We start from the raw sequence: 12,476 nt of genomic DNA on the forward strand, positions 1-12,476 counted from the left end.
CTGAATAAAATGGAAAGGAATGGAGTGGGATGAAATCAAGAATAGAGCAGAATAGTCTATCATATGTAATAAAATTAAGTCTGGGGATTTTTTGTTTTCTGTAGTAGTGGGGATTAAAGCCAATGGCTCATGCATACAAAGCAAGAACTATATACCTTCAGCCCCTTTTATTTTGAAACAGGGTCTCACTAAGTTGCTGAGACTGGCCTCAAACTTGTGATATTCCTACCTTAGCCTCCCGTGTAGCTCATATTACAAGCATATGCCATATCTGGCTCTTCAGTATTATTTTCAATAAATTGTTGTTCAGTCATAATGTAAAAAAGTTTTCTGTGGATCGTAGTCAATAAAATTTGCAAACAATATTGAAAAGATAATCTATAAAAATTTCCTTATGATTCTAACTTGCTTTTTCATTTGCATCACTATTCAAATATAACCAAATCAGCTGGCAACATGAAAGAGGCTGACAGCAATATTAGTGACATCAGCACAAATCAGTGTAAGAACAGTGGGCTGTATTCACAAACAGAAGCAGCCTTGAACCAAACTGGAGGCAGGGGGAGTTTTATCTTTGGGGAGAGGGAAGGTAGGGATGGAGATGGTCAAAATAGGGGAAATGGAAGGCTGGGTTTGATGAGACCTGAGTATGCAGTAGCCTATGGGACATATTTCCTGGATGAAGGCAGGGCTCCCCTTACAAACATGAACTAAATGCATGCAGATTGGTATTCTAAATCTTTCATTGCATAATTACAGAAAACCTTTAAGTTCAGCACCACTGGAAGAAGTAACAGAAAATTGTTTAATGACAGGACAGATATTCCTAAGGATATTTGTAGATGGCAAAAGAGGTTTCAGAATGGGCAGAAGAATATATCTGACAACTTCCTGTACTTCATAATCCAGCCAGGACCCAGCAGAATATGACTGCTGATGCTAGGCCAGTGTTACCCACCACAATCCTGCTTAACTTCCCAGGACCTGGGCTGGAGCACTAGGCAGTGTGAGAAATCAGAGATCAGAAAATTTAAGTGAACAGCCACCTAATTGTTCTCTAAAACTCAATTAAACCCAGGTCCCCTTATTGTCACTCCCAAGCTATGGACAAACTATCCTTGTCTGGGGCTGCCAATGAATTAATTTCGCCTACGTGCTTTTTGCTCATTTGTTCCCTCTCTGTGGAAAGTGTTTTCTTTCCTTTTCAGCTGTGAAACTTAAGTGTTGCTTTATGTCATCTCAGCTGTCCTGCTTTTCACACTTTCTAGCTAAATCCATTGCTCCCTTCTCTGTGCTTACGAGTGCTACTTATACCAGCAAAACTGTAATGTAGGTCCTTTCTCTTGCCGTGTTTGTTTGCCCAACTAGTTCTTACTCCAGAGTGAGATCTTGTATCCTTTTAGCACCAAATGAAACACTGAGCACTTAACAAACTGGTTAATATCTGTGGTCAGAGACAATGTCGCAACAGTGGCTGATGGACTTTTTCATCACAAGTAAGATATATTTATAGATCACAAATCATAAACTGCGTTAAAAAAATACAGACGAACAGCGCTACCTAAAGGATACCATTGCAGAAGTTTCTTTCAGACATATAACTTGCTCCTATGGAAAATCTTTTTTCTCTGAGCAGACAGTTAGGTTTTCTTTTCCAGATAATGAGAATTTTGTGGTTCATCATGTTCACCTCTGCCCAGACCCAAGAATATTCAGTCAATTGTGCAGCAACTCTGTAATTATTAAAGGATAAAGAGGACAGACATTTCTCCATATTTCTTTCTTTTTGGACTTTTTCTGTCTGACTCTTCTATTCCTTTTTCCCTGGTATTATCTTACAGAAGAAAATTTATCATATTTATATATTTTATACATACCTCTGCTTCTTTGAGGAAAAAGTCAGGAGAAAAAATTAAATGGTGATATAATAAAAATGTTTAAAGTATTTAAAAAACTACTTTCTTATCTATTTTGTTTTAAAAAGAAAGGAAGGAAGGAAGGAAGGAAGGAAGGAAGGAAGGAAGGAAGGGAGGAAGGGAAAGAAAGAAAGACAATTTTGGTAGTATTATGCAAACTGACTTCTCTATCTTTATCTCCATTTGGAAACAGAAAACACAAGTTCCTTCTTTCTCATTTCCACCATTCAAAATCTCCCCAAAGTCAGAATTCCATCTCTGATGAAGGACACTGCCGTGTTGCTCAGAGATGACAGCACATTCCCCTTGACTGCCCAGTAACCATGCAATTGCTCAAAATATTTGGCCTCATCAGCAGGATGCAAGCACAGGAGTCCTGCTCACTAGATACAACAAGGTGCTTGGCATCTCAAACACAGCTGCATTGTGTCTGAGACACCATGTCTGCTGCCTCCAGCCACGCAGCCTGTCTAACTAACGCAGGGAGTTAGTTATTAGCTTCAAATTTTGCCATGAAAATTTACAAAAGCCAGAATCTTTGACAACCAGCAGGTGAACTCAAACTAATCCCCTGTCACTGATTCCACCTCAAATGCAATTTGTTTACAGAAATAAATTTCCCTTTGACTAGATCATTAAAACTGCATTTTCCCATATACCATCACAGTTATTTAACAACCAAATATCACTCTAAAGCAAAGGAAATCTGCGATTCAACTTATAAAATTCCAATTTAAGAGTAATTTCATTAAAACATCTTCACTAAGCGTATTTAATTTAAAAACTATCAGAATTAGTGTAAGCACTTAAAAAAACACATTAATACCTTGGTTTCAATTAATCAGTTACATTGTCATCAGCAGAGCAGTCAGAATATAAAAATCTAGAAATATAAGTATTTAGAAGTATCTGAGTCATTTATCATTCAGGAGGAAAATGTTAGATTCCTTTTAGCAAATGTCAAGCAGATAAAATATTTTTTTCTCACTTGACTCACATTTCCTTTTTTTTTAACTGTTCTTTTCTTATATTTTTAAAATTCATTCTATTTGTTATATGTGACAGCAGAATGCAATTCAATTCATATTACACAAATAGAGCACAATTTTTCATGTCTCTGGTTGTCCACAACTGGGGACCTCCTTATTGTGGCTAATGACATATGCTACATACCTGAGTGCCCTTGTCCCCCATAGGAAGATAGATCACAGAGCAAAGGTAAATTGCTGGACGGGTAGACCTTTCGTCTTCTCTTAGCCAGGGATCAATCTCTCTATCCAAAACAATTGAAGCTGAAGGTAAAATAATAGAAAAAAAGGTACCAATAGGACATGTCAGAAACAAAACCATTAAATCTCAACAAGTACTCAAACTAATAAGCAAAATATTTAAACAGATATTAATAATAAAGTTACCTCTTAACCTGCCCTGAACGAAAATCCCCAATTCCAGATCTAGCTGTGGTTGCCAGGGCAGGAGCAACTCTCTCATCGACGCCAAGGATGCTGAAGCCAGCCTGGCCCCAAGTCCTGGAAATCTTGGCGGCTTAGGGAAGGTGCAGGGTCAGGTCGTCATGGAAACTGAGGGGGGCGTGGCAGATCCGCTGCGAGTGGGCGGGTCCGCAGTGGCTGCATTGAGGCGCTGCCGCAGAGGCTGCATAAACGTAGAGCAAAGGGGCGACATCTGGGTGCTCCTAAGGAAGCAAGGAGCCGCTTCCCAGCCCAGAGTGTCCCCGTTTACCAAATGATCCCAATGACGCTGGGTAGAAACACGGAACACCCCAATATCTCACCCCAGTATCTCACTCTGCAAAATCAGAACCTCCTTGGCAAGGACCTGGAATGTGGATTTAATCAGGGGCTGTTTTCACATTGAGAGGTTAGCAAGAACTGCTGGTCCATTCCTTTTTCTCAGGATCCTACAATGGTAAAAAAGATTCTCTACCCTGCTTCCCGGTTTCCTTCCTGGCGACTCCCAAACAAGTAAAGGTGAAGAGCGGCCTCTATTCACCTAATTAGAAACGTCGCGGTTTTGTGAGTGTTCCACTGGGGGGCAGTATTGTCCTTTGAAAAATTCACCCCATAACACTGTACCCCATGGTGTGGAATCTATTAATTTCTCCTGCAGCTTGGTTACCATAAACAGATCTAGAAAGCAGATCTTGCATGCAGAGAGACGCAGCTCCTTAGGAGGAATGAGACAGTGCAGAGCCTAGAGCTTTACATGGAAGATGTTCTTTGCTCGAATTCCTCCTTCACATTTAGGGTTAAGAACAAGGAATCCACTCTAGGAAGCGATCCTGGAGGATAATACATGTGTGCTGGATGACAGATTCCTCATCCCTCAAAGCTTTATCCTTTATTGAGCCATCAGATGGGAATTCAGGATTGATGTAGACAACACTGACCCAGCTCAACTTTAGGCCCTGGCTGGACCAGTGGGAACAATTAGCCTTCACTAACTTCAAGAGGTAACACTTGGGTGAGGTGAGACTCATTTTAGCACTCATGGGGAATCCTCCTAGTATAGTCTTCCCTGACTGTGAAATAGGGACCTGTACATTTGTACAACTTCTGTTAGCGATTTGGGGGAGAATTATCTCAGTAGAGTAAGATTATCTATGGTCCCTGGTCTTTATGCATTTACTCTATTTTATTTTAATATTCTGTTTATAGGTCTGTTTTCTGTGTTACTGTGTGCATGTATTAATAAGAACAGTTCTCTAATAATCTGGAACATACTTCCTCCAATGCAAACTTTGAAATCCTGAATTATTAATAAAAGTGAGTAAGGAGGCTGAGATGGTTAGGGCCAAGTGAGCAGATCACAGTATGTCCCTTGGGATAATAAAAGTTGTTTAACATAAGATCTACAGTCAAATTAGTATGTAAAATACTTGGTTAAACAATTAAATGTATTTTTTATTTGTTCTTTTTATATATATGTGACAATAGGCATATTTTGACATACATACACAGGATCCCATTCTTGTGACTGTATATGATGTGGAGTTACCCTGGTGATGTATTCAAATACAAGGATAGGAAAGTTATGTTAATGACAGTTAATTCTACTGTCCTTCCTTTTCCCCTTCCTACTCCCCCTCCCTTCATTCTCCTTTGTCTAATCCAATAGACTCATATTCTTCTATTCTTCCCCTTCCATCCTCTCATCCACATATCAGAGAGAACATTCAGCAGGTTTTGGGGGATTGGCTTATTTCACGCAATATAATAATCTCTAGTTCCATCCATTTACTCGCAAATGCCATAATTTCATTCTTCTATATGGCTGAGTAATATTCCATTGTGTATATATACAACACTTTCTTTATCCATTCATCTGTTGAAAGACATCTAGGTTGGTTCCATAGCTTGGCTATTGTGAACTGAGCTGCTATAAACATTGATGTGGCTGCATCACTGTAGTATCTTGATTTTAAATCCTTTGAGTATAGACTGAGGAGTGGGATAACTAGGTCAAATGGTGGTTCCATTACAGGTTTTCCAAGGAATATCCATACTGCTTTCCATAGTTGTTGCACCAATTTGCAGCCCCACCAGCAATGTATGAGTAATCCATTTATTGATTCTTGATTTTATTTCTTGCACTTTAGGATTCTAGTTGAGGAAGTCAGTTCCTAGGCTGACAATGAAGATTTGGGCCTACATTTTTTTTCTATTAGGTGCTGGATCTCTATTCTAATGCCTAAGTCTTTGATAAATGGGCTAAGGAACCCAAGAGACACTTCACAGAAGAAGAAATACAATCAAGCAACAAATATTTGAAAAATGTTCAACATCTCTAGTAATTAGAGAAATGTAAATCAAAACTACTCTTAAGATTCACCTCACTCCACAGAATCCCCACTAATGTTGTACCCTTGTTCACTCAAGGGGAATCCAGCCAAAATGTAAACTGGGGACTTAGTTATGTCACCACCATAACTAGAGCAGAGAGCTCAAACATCTATGTTATGAATCTAGAACTTTGGCACAAACAGGAATCTCAAAGTTTAAGAAACACACACTCCACCTTTTCCTCATTTAGACTCATCTGTAAGAGCTAGAGTAGTTGTATCTAGGTCTGATTTGGGGAATAAAAAGTGCTAGTACATAGTAAAAGCTGCATATTTATTTTTAAATTAGATATGTGTAGAACTGTATTTGTTGTGAACATTATAAAGCCAGTACAATGGAAATTTTACATGAAAATGATAAAAAATATCATGGTGGTGACATGCCATTTCACAAGCTTTTGGTCTGACACTCAGTAAACCCACAAGAGTCAACAAGAGTCACAGTCTTAGCCCTTGCCACGTTGTTTGGTAGTGCTGTGTCACTGTCATTTGGTGAGGCAAATCTCCAATTCTTATTAATAAGCTGAAGTTACTTGGCTCCATGAATATAAACATGCATTTTCTTAGTTTTATTTGGTTTCATCATTAAAAATCTACATACTGGGAAGTGTAAGATGTCAGGTCCTCTGTCCCAAAAAGATCACCCTCACCTCAGCCTTAAGTCAAGAATTTTTTCCATAGGAGAGAACTTTCCAGTTCATAATATTACTTGGAATATAAATACCCTTGTGAGAGACAGCAGCAACTAACTCACACTACAATATAAAAACACTTTTAGAACACCTTTTCCTTGAAAGGTTATATTATGGGGAATATGAAAGCTGCTTTGGGAACCTTCAGGATGTCATAGGAGGCTGGGCAAGTTTTCCTCTGTACTCTTCACATTATTCCATTAGAAACTTCCATTTTCCAGGTCCTAGTGGCATATAGTGGGGATATATATATATATATATATATATATATATATATATATGGTGGTGAGAAGGTTAGGAACTAAGTGTGCATAGAAAACAGAATTCTTTGAGCCAGATTGCAGGGAAGCAGAGTTTCCACAGGATGCTCACTGCCATCTGTGAACAAACACTCTTCTAATTTTAGGGAAGGAATGGCTCACTCTGGAATTATTTCTAATAAATCATTTCTTCCCCATCTGTATGTAGTATGCTTGTCTCTTATTGGTGGAAACAATTCAGTAGTGGAGCTTTCCAAATCATTATTTCTGCTCAGGTTGGCATTTGTCTGCTGCACTTAAGTATTATTTGATTGTTTTAAAAGATTTGCCTAGGGTGAAAAAAATATGTCAGTTACTAGGATGTACTCTAGTTAGTTCTTGAGGGCTGGGATTTGAGCCAAATCATAGTGTGACCAGCTGTGACTACCCAAACATTTTTTCATGGGGAAAGCATTCTGCTCAGCAGCTAGACAAGCAAACACTCATATCATGTTCTAAGAAACTGCAGCAGAGCAAGCCCATAGCACATGCCTGTAATCACAGTGACTCAGGAGGCTGAGGCAGGAGGATTGCAAGTTCAAAGCCAGACTCAGCAATTTATTGAGCCCCTGCCTCAAAATATTTTGAGATGCAGCTCAGTGGTTAAGTACCTCTGGGTTCAATCCCTGATACCAAAAAACAAAACAAGAAACTTCAGGAGAAGAAAAGTGAAACAATTACCAAACAATTGTCCTTAGAGAGCAGAAGCTAGGATTTCCTGAATTTTGGATATGCTCCATCAGCATGAGGTTCTTTCTTCTTGCATTTTTGTTAGTGGGTTGATAGCAAGTATTCAGTAGATGTTCTTCAAGACACCCAAACTGAAATATTGTGGCAGGATCTCATCATCCCTCTTTCCCTTCTCTCTCCTCTCCTAGGACCCTGTGTCATCCTTGTGGAAGAAAGCCTGGTGCAGCATATGCTAATGACATTATTTCAGGTTGATCCATAAAGGTAGGTCTATAGCCATTTGGGCTGGATGCAGAGGGGACGTTCTGATCAATTGACACAAGGCTGGTTTCTGGGAATCCCCCCAGCCCATTTATATATGTAGGAGGATGCAGGGTCCTTCATGGTTTCTCTGATAAAAAATTTGAGGCCACACAGCCACAGCTTTCAGAGTAGGGTACTGGAAGCCCTTCCTTTTGCAAGTACCTGACAAATTATCCACATGTTCCAATTCAACCTAGTGAAAGATAATATTGTTCCCTAGTGTTATCAGGTCTGGGCATGAAAAATCACGAAGCAGCAGTTTTAAAAGACACAGGAAACAGACATGGGTATCAGCTCTTACTAAACTAGATATGCAGCAAGCATTGTGGTAAGATGCTTCCCTGAAGTAAGTCCTTTCATTCAAACCCTATAAAAACCTCCACATTGTCTTAAAAAGTACATATATAACTTTTGCGTTGAAATGGACACTATACTATAGCTATATCAAAATAAAATACCTATAGAAAAGGAAACAAAGAGGGTGGGGAAATGCTGAGGCAGATAGAGGATAATCAGTGTAGAGATACTTTTTTTTTGTCCTGAGCATTGAACCCAGGAGTGCTCTACTACCGAGCTACATCCTCATTCCTTTTAATTTTTTTCTTTTTATTTTGAGGCAGGTTCTCACTAAGTTGCTGTGGAAGGCCTTTAACTTGCTGTCCTCCTACTTCAGCCTCCCAAGTAATAGGAATAACAGGCATGTTGACACCATGCCAAGAAAGTGGAGAATTTTTTATAACCACCAACTTAATTATGATGTAATAAAAACATCACTTTCCAACAGGACATTCTGTAATAATGGAAATGTTCTCAGTCTCAGATTCCAATATGGCAGCCATCAGCCACATGAGGCCATTAGGGACTGGAATCTGGTTAGTGTGATTGAGGAATTAGAATTCAAACTTTAATGGATTTAAACTTAATTTTAAATAGCCACTATGGCTAGTGGTTACCATATTGAACAGGACATGTCTTAACAACATTACTGCTTTGCCATGTCATCTTAGAAATAATTCGTTCTACTGAAATTTCCAGGAGAAACTGATTTCTGGCTGCAAAAAAATATATTTACTAAAACATAGTTTATGGCTCACTGTGGCCCTGACCCAACCCATTTCCCAGCATACATAGAATTGGTGCTACTTTGTTCCTCAGAAGCAGACTTCTAGAATGAAGTGACTGACTTACCCTCACCCAGGGAAAGTTCCTCTTCCTCTCAATGGGAGAAGGAAATGGGCTGCAGGGCTCCATGTCAACCATGAGGTATTCATTCAGAGAATGGGAACTGTGACTGAGTAATGTTGACTCTGAAAACAGACACAAGCCAGTGGTGTCGGTGTCCTTTGTGGTGCTGACCCCTCTCTCTCAGTGGCTACACAAGCTGAGAAGTGCCTCTAGATACACACAGTAGGTTAAGTGAGAAGTAAAGGTGATATAATACTCATGACCTATAGCCCTTCCTGTTTGCAAGGTCCTGACAAAGTATCCACATGTTCCAATTCAACCTAGTGAAAGATAATATTGTTCCCCACATGTCATCAGATCTGGGCATGAAAAATCACTAAGCAGCAGTTTTAAAAGACACAGGAAACAGACATGGATATCAGCTCTTACTAAACTAGATATGCAGAAAGGTTATTAAAGGTTGTGGCTCAGAGTAATAGGATAAGCATCAAAACTCCCTGCCAGACCTATGCCACCAATGTTCTATAGCTACAAGCTATCTTTCTGTTGCTGGATGTCCAGTGTCTAATATTCCCATTCATACCCTTCTCACCAACCAGCTATGAAATATAACTGTTTCTTCTTTGGGAAGGAATGTTCATATTAGCAGCTGTGGCAAGAGCAGATGGCAAGGAAACTATGCAAGTCTCTCATCAAAACCATTGACTGACAGCTGGGAAGCCTGGTTACATTGTGTTCTTGAGGAGACCAGTTGTCTACCCTGACAATATAAGAGATGGACACCTGCAGGTGGATAATTGCTATCTCATCCATCCCCTCCCCATATTTCCTGTCAAAACTAAAACCAAGTTATCCTTTGAAGATAGGGTTAAATGCCTTCTTCCACCTTGAAGTCTTTCTAGACTGCTTCTCACAAGACATTAAATAAGCTGGTTTAAATAGGTTTTTACTTCATTTTAAAAATGTAATGTAAAACTTAAAAAAATCCACAACTAGGTTAAAATAATGTCCTTTTGAACTTTTCTTTCTTACTTCTTGAAAACAGCTTAGGTAGGGTAATTTGGGGATAGTATTAAATGTTTTACTGTGTAAGAAAGCTGAATTCAATATAAAAATCCTTCCATCCTGCATACTAGTTAAGTTTCCTCCAAGCCTCTTCCACTCCCAGCTAAATTATGACTTCTAAGTTCAGGGTTTGGCAGCAGAAGGATGGGCAGTCTGTTCTTTTTTTCTTTTCTTTCCTTCCCTATCCCTCTCAAGCTCCAAGATTGTGAACTTTGGTAACTACCTGGTTTGGGAATAAGACACCAGTCTCCCCATATACCAACTGTATCTCTGCGTCAATTCAGTGTAGTGAATTAACTAGTGACTTCAAAAGGGAAATAAAGACACTTAGAAACACTAATAAATTGTTTAAAATTGCTTATTTGTTGTAGAAGTCATAGAAGTTGTCTCTCTAACATCCATTTCAACCTCCTTGAGTGACTACCACAATGCTTGCAATGTATTGGTCTCATCTTCAGATCCAAAGGAGGGCCCTAATTACTCTAAACCACTTAGAACAATTCTATTTCCTTGTCACAGTGATGGTATGGATCTAAGCCAATCAGAGAATAACATTTCCCCAGCTACCAAAATCTACAAGCTGTGTGGTGGCTCGTGATTGTGTGCCCAGCCAGACTGCGGCATTTGTGCCCAGCCAGACATTGGCATTTGGTGGCCCGTACGGGGAACTTCTGAAGCTTAGAGGTAAGTGAAATTGCTCGCCCCTGAGGAAGAGAGAAAGAATGGGTGAACATTTCAAAAAACAATGTGTTATTGTTTTGATTTATTTTGTTTTTATTTCAAGTTGCCTGTTCCTAGAACTTTCTCAGGCAAACTGGGGAAAATGGGTGACTCAAGGTTTGAATTTGTTCGCCTCCGAGCAAGAGAAATTGTTAGAGGAAGGAGGCACCCCAGTGAGACCAAGAACAATTAGGGCATATGTTGATACAATACAAAAATGTAGCCAATGGCTTTTTAAAGACAAGTTATTAAGTATATCAATGGGACCATCATGGTATCCTGTAGAAAGATTTTTCTTCAACAAGAAAGAGAGGGCTAGTTCTGTTTGCTACACTTGTCTAAGATCTTGGTTTCTACAAAGTTCTGATTAATTTACAAAGCTAAAATGTTGAAACAGCAACCACTCTTTACTTATTAAGTTCCATAAGGTAATATATTTAAACATTATGTGTGTTTTCATAAATTGGTAAATGGAAAAATGTTTAATATTGCTTTGGTCTGTGTCTTTGCTAAAACAAGGTTACTAAGTGTTAAGATTCTATCATGTGTAATTTATATACAAAGAGTAGAAAAATTTTCAGTTAGGTTTCAATTATAGTGTTATAGTATCATAAAAAACATGAAAGTCTTTCATCTTATTAAAGTGGAGTAATTTGTCTAAATCAGAAATTTTATAAGAGTTGTTTCAAAATGTGAATTTATAAAAAGGGTTAACGGTTAAAAAAGAGAGAAAAAGATTCAAGATGTGGAAATATATTTTAATATATAAGGTTAAAGGAAAAAAATGTTTTTAGATGAGATAATCTCTGTGTGGTAAAGTAAAAAGTTGTAAAATGCCATTTAAAAAATTTTTGAGGAAACTAGACTTACTTTAAAAGCTTGAGAAAAGAAGAAATAAAAAAAAGGTATTTGTACATGGCAGATTGAGACAAAGTTTCTCAATGGAGTTAAAAAAAAAAAAAGCCTTTGGTTGAAGGGCAGCCATGTAAACTAACATTAAAGAGATTTAAACAGAATCTAAGCCTCGTTTAAAAGAGTGAAGCTGTAGGTGGTGAAAAAGTATATTTAAAAGTACTGTATAGATGATAATTGGAAGGCTTTAAAAGGTTAAATTGAAGGTGGTCGAGATACCTTCATGGCGGAAAAAAGATTGCTTTATTGCATCATTCGAAGTCTAGTTAATCTTAAAGGCATTACTTAAAAAAAAATGGGAAGATAATAGGATAAAAGATATTTAGATAAAGAAGATTAAAAATTTAAAGTGAAAAACTTTAAAAACAGAAATACAGAAAGGTAAAAAAAAGAGAGAAGATGTAGAAAGATAAAAAAGATATAGGAAGATTAAAAAGATGTAGAAAGACAAGAATTTTAAACCCACAAAATAGGAAACAAAAAAACTAAGGAAAAAAAGCAACTAAGGGTGAATGTACAAACCTTAGGGGGGAAAAAAAAAACTGGAAGATAGAAATAAGATAAAAAATGGTTGAAAATGTCAAGTAAGGTATTTCAGATAGAAAAATGCAAAAAGCTAGACAACTATTAGATACAGACATATACTTATTAAAGCAAAAAGAGGGAATTTGAAAGGGGTATATATCCCCCAAAGATAAACTTAAAATAACGCTTTTTACTCTAAACTTTTTAAATTTGGATTCATCAGGACTTAGTGCTGCGGAAAGGCATATGTATCCAAAAAATGTACATAAGCCTAAAGTACTTTGGAAAGATATTCTAACAGGACAATGGA

General features: G+C 38.0%; 1 long non-coding RNA gene across 1 annotated transcript in view; it reads right to left on the minus strand.

Moving 5' to 3' along the window:
- The window catches only part of LOC131424753 (uncharacterized), a 31,793-nt gene extending 22,138 nt beyond the window's left edge, over positions 1–9,655 (minus strand). The window contains exons 1-3 of the long non-coding RNA XR_009228255.1: positions 8,948–9,655; positions 3,332–3,569; positions 3,090–3,208 (exon numbers count right to left, since the gene is read on the minus strand). This is a non-coding gene — a long non-coding RNA (uncharacterized LOC131424753). The remainder of the gene's footprint in view (positions 1–3,089; positions 3,209–3,331; positions 3,570–8,947) is intronic.
- Between the last annotated feature and the right edge of the window lie 2,821 nt (positions 9,656–12,476).

The sequence above is a fragment of the Marmota monax genome, unplaced genomic scaffold (assembly GCF_021218885.2).
Source record: "Marmota monax isolate L192 unplaced genomic scaffold, Marmota_monax_Labrador192_F-V1.1 WCK01_AAM20220418_F8-fsc00502, whole genome shotgun sequence".
NCBI classification, from domain to species: Eukaryota; Metazoa; Chordata; class Mammalia; order Rodentia; family Sciuridae; genus Marmota; species Marmota monax.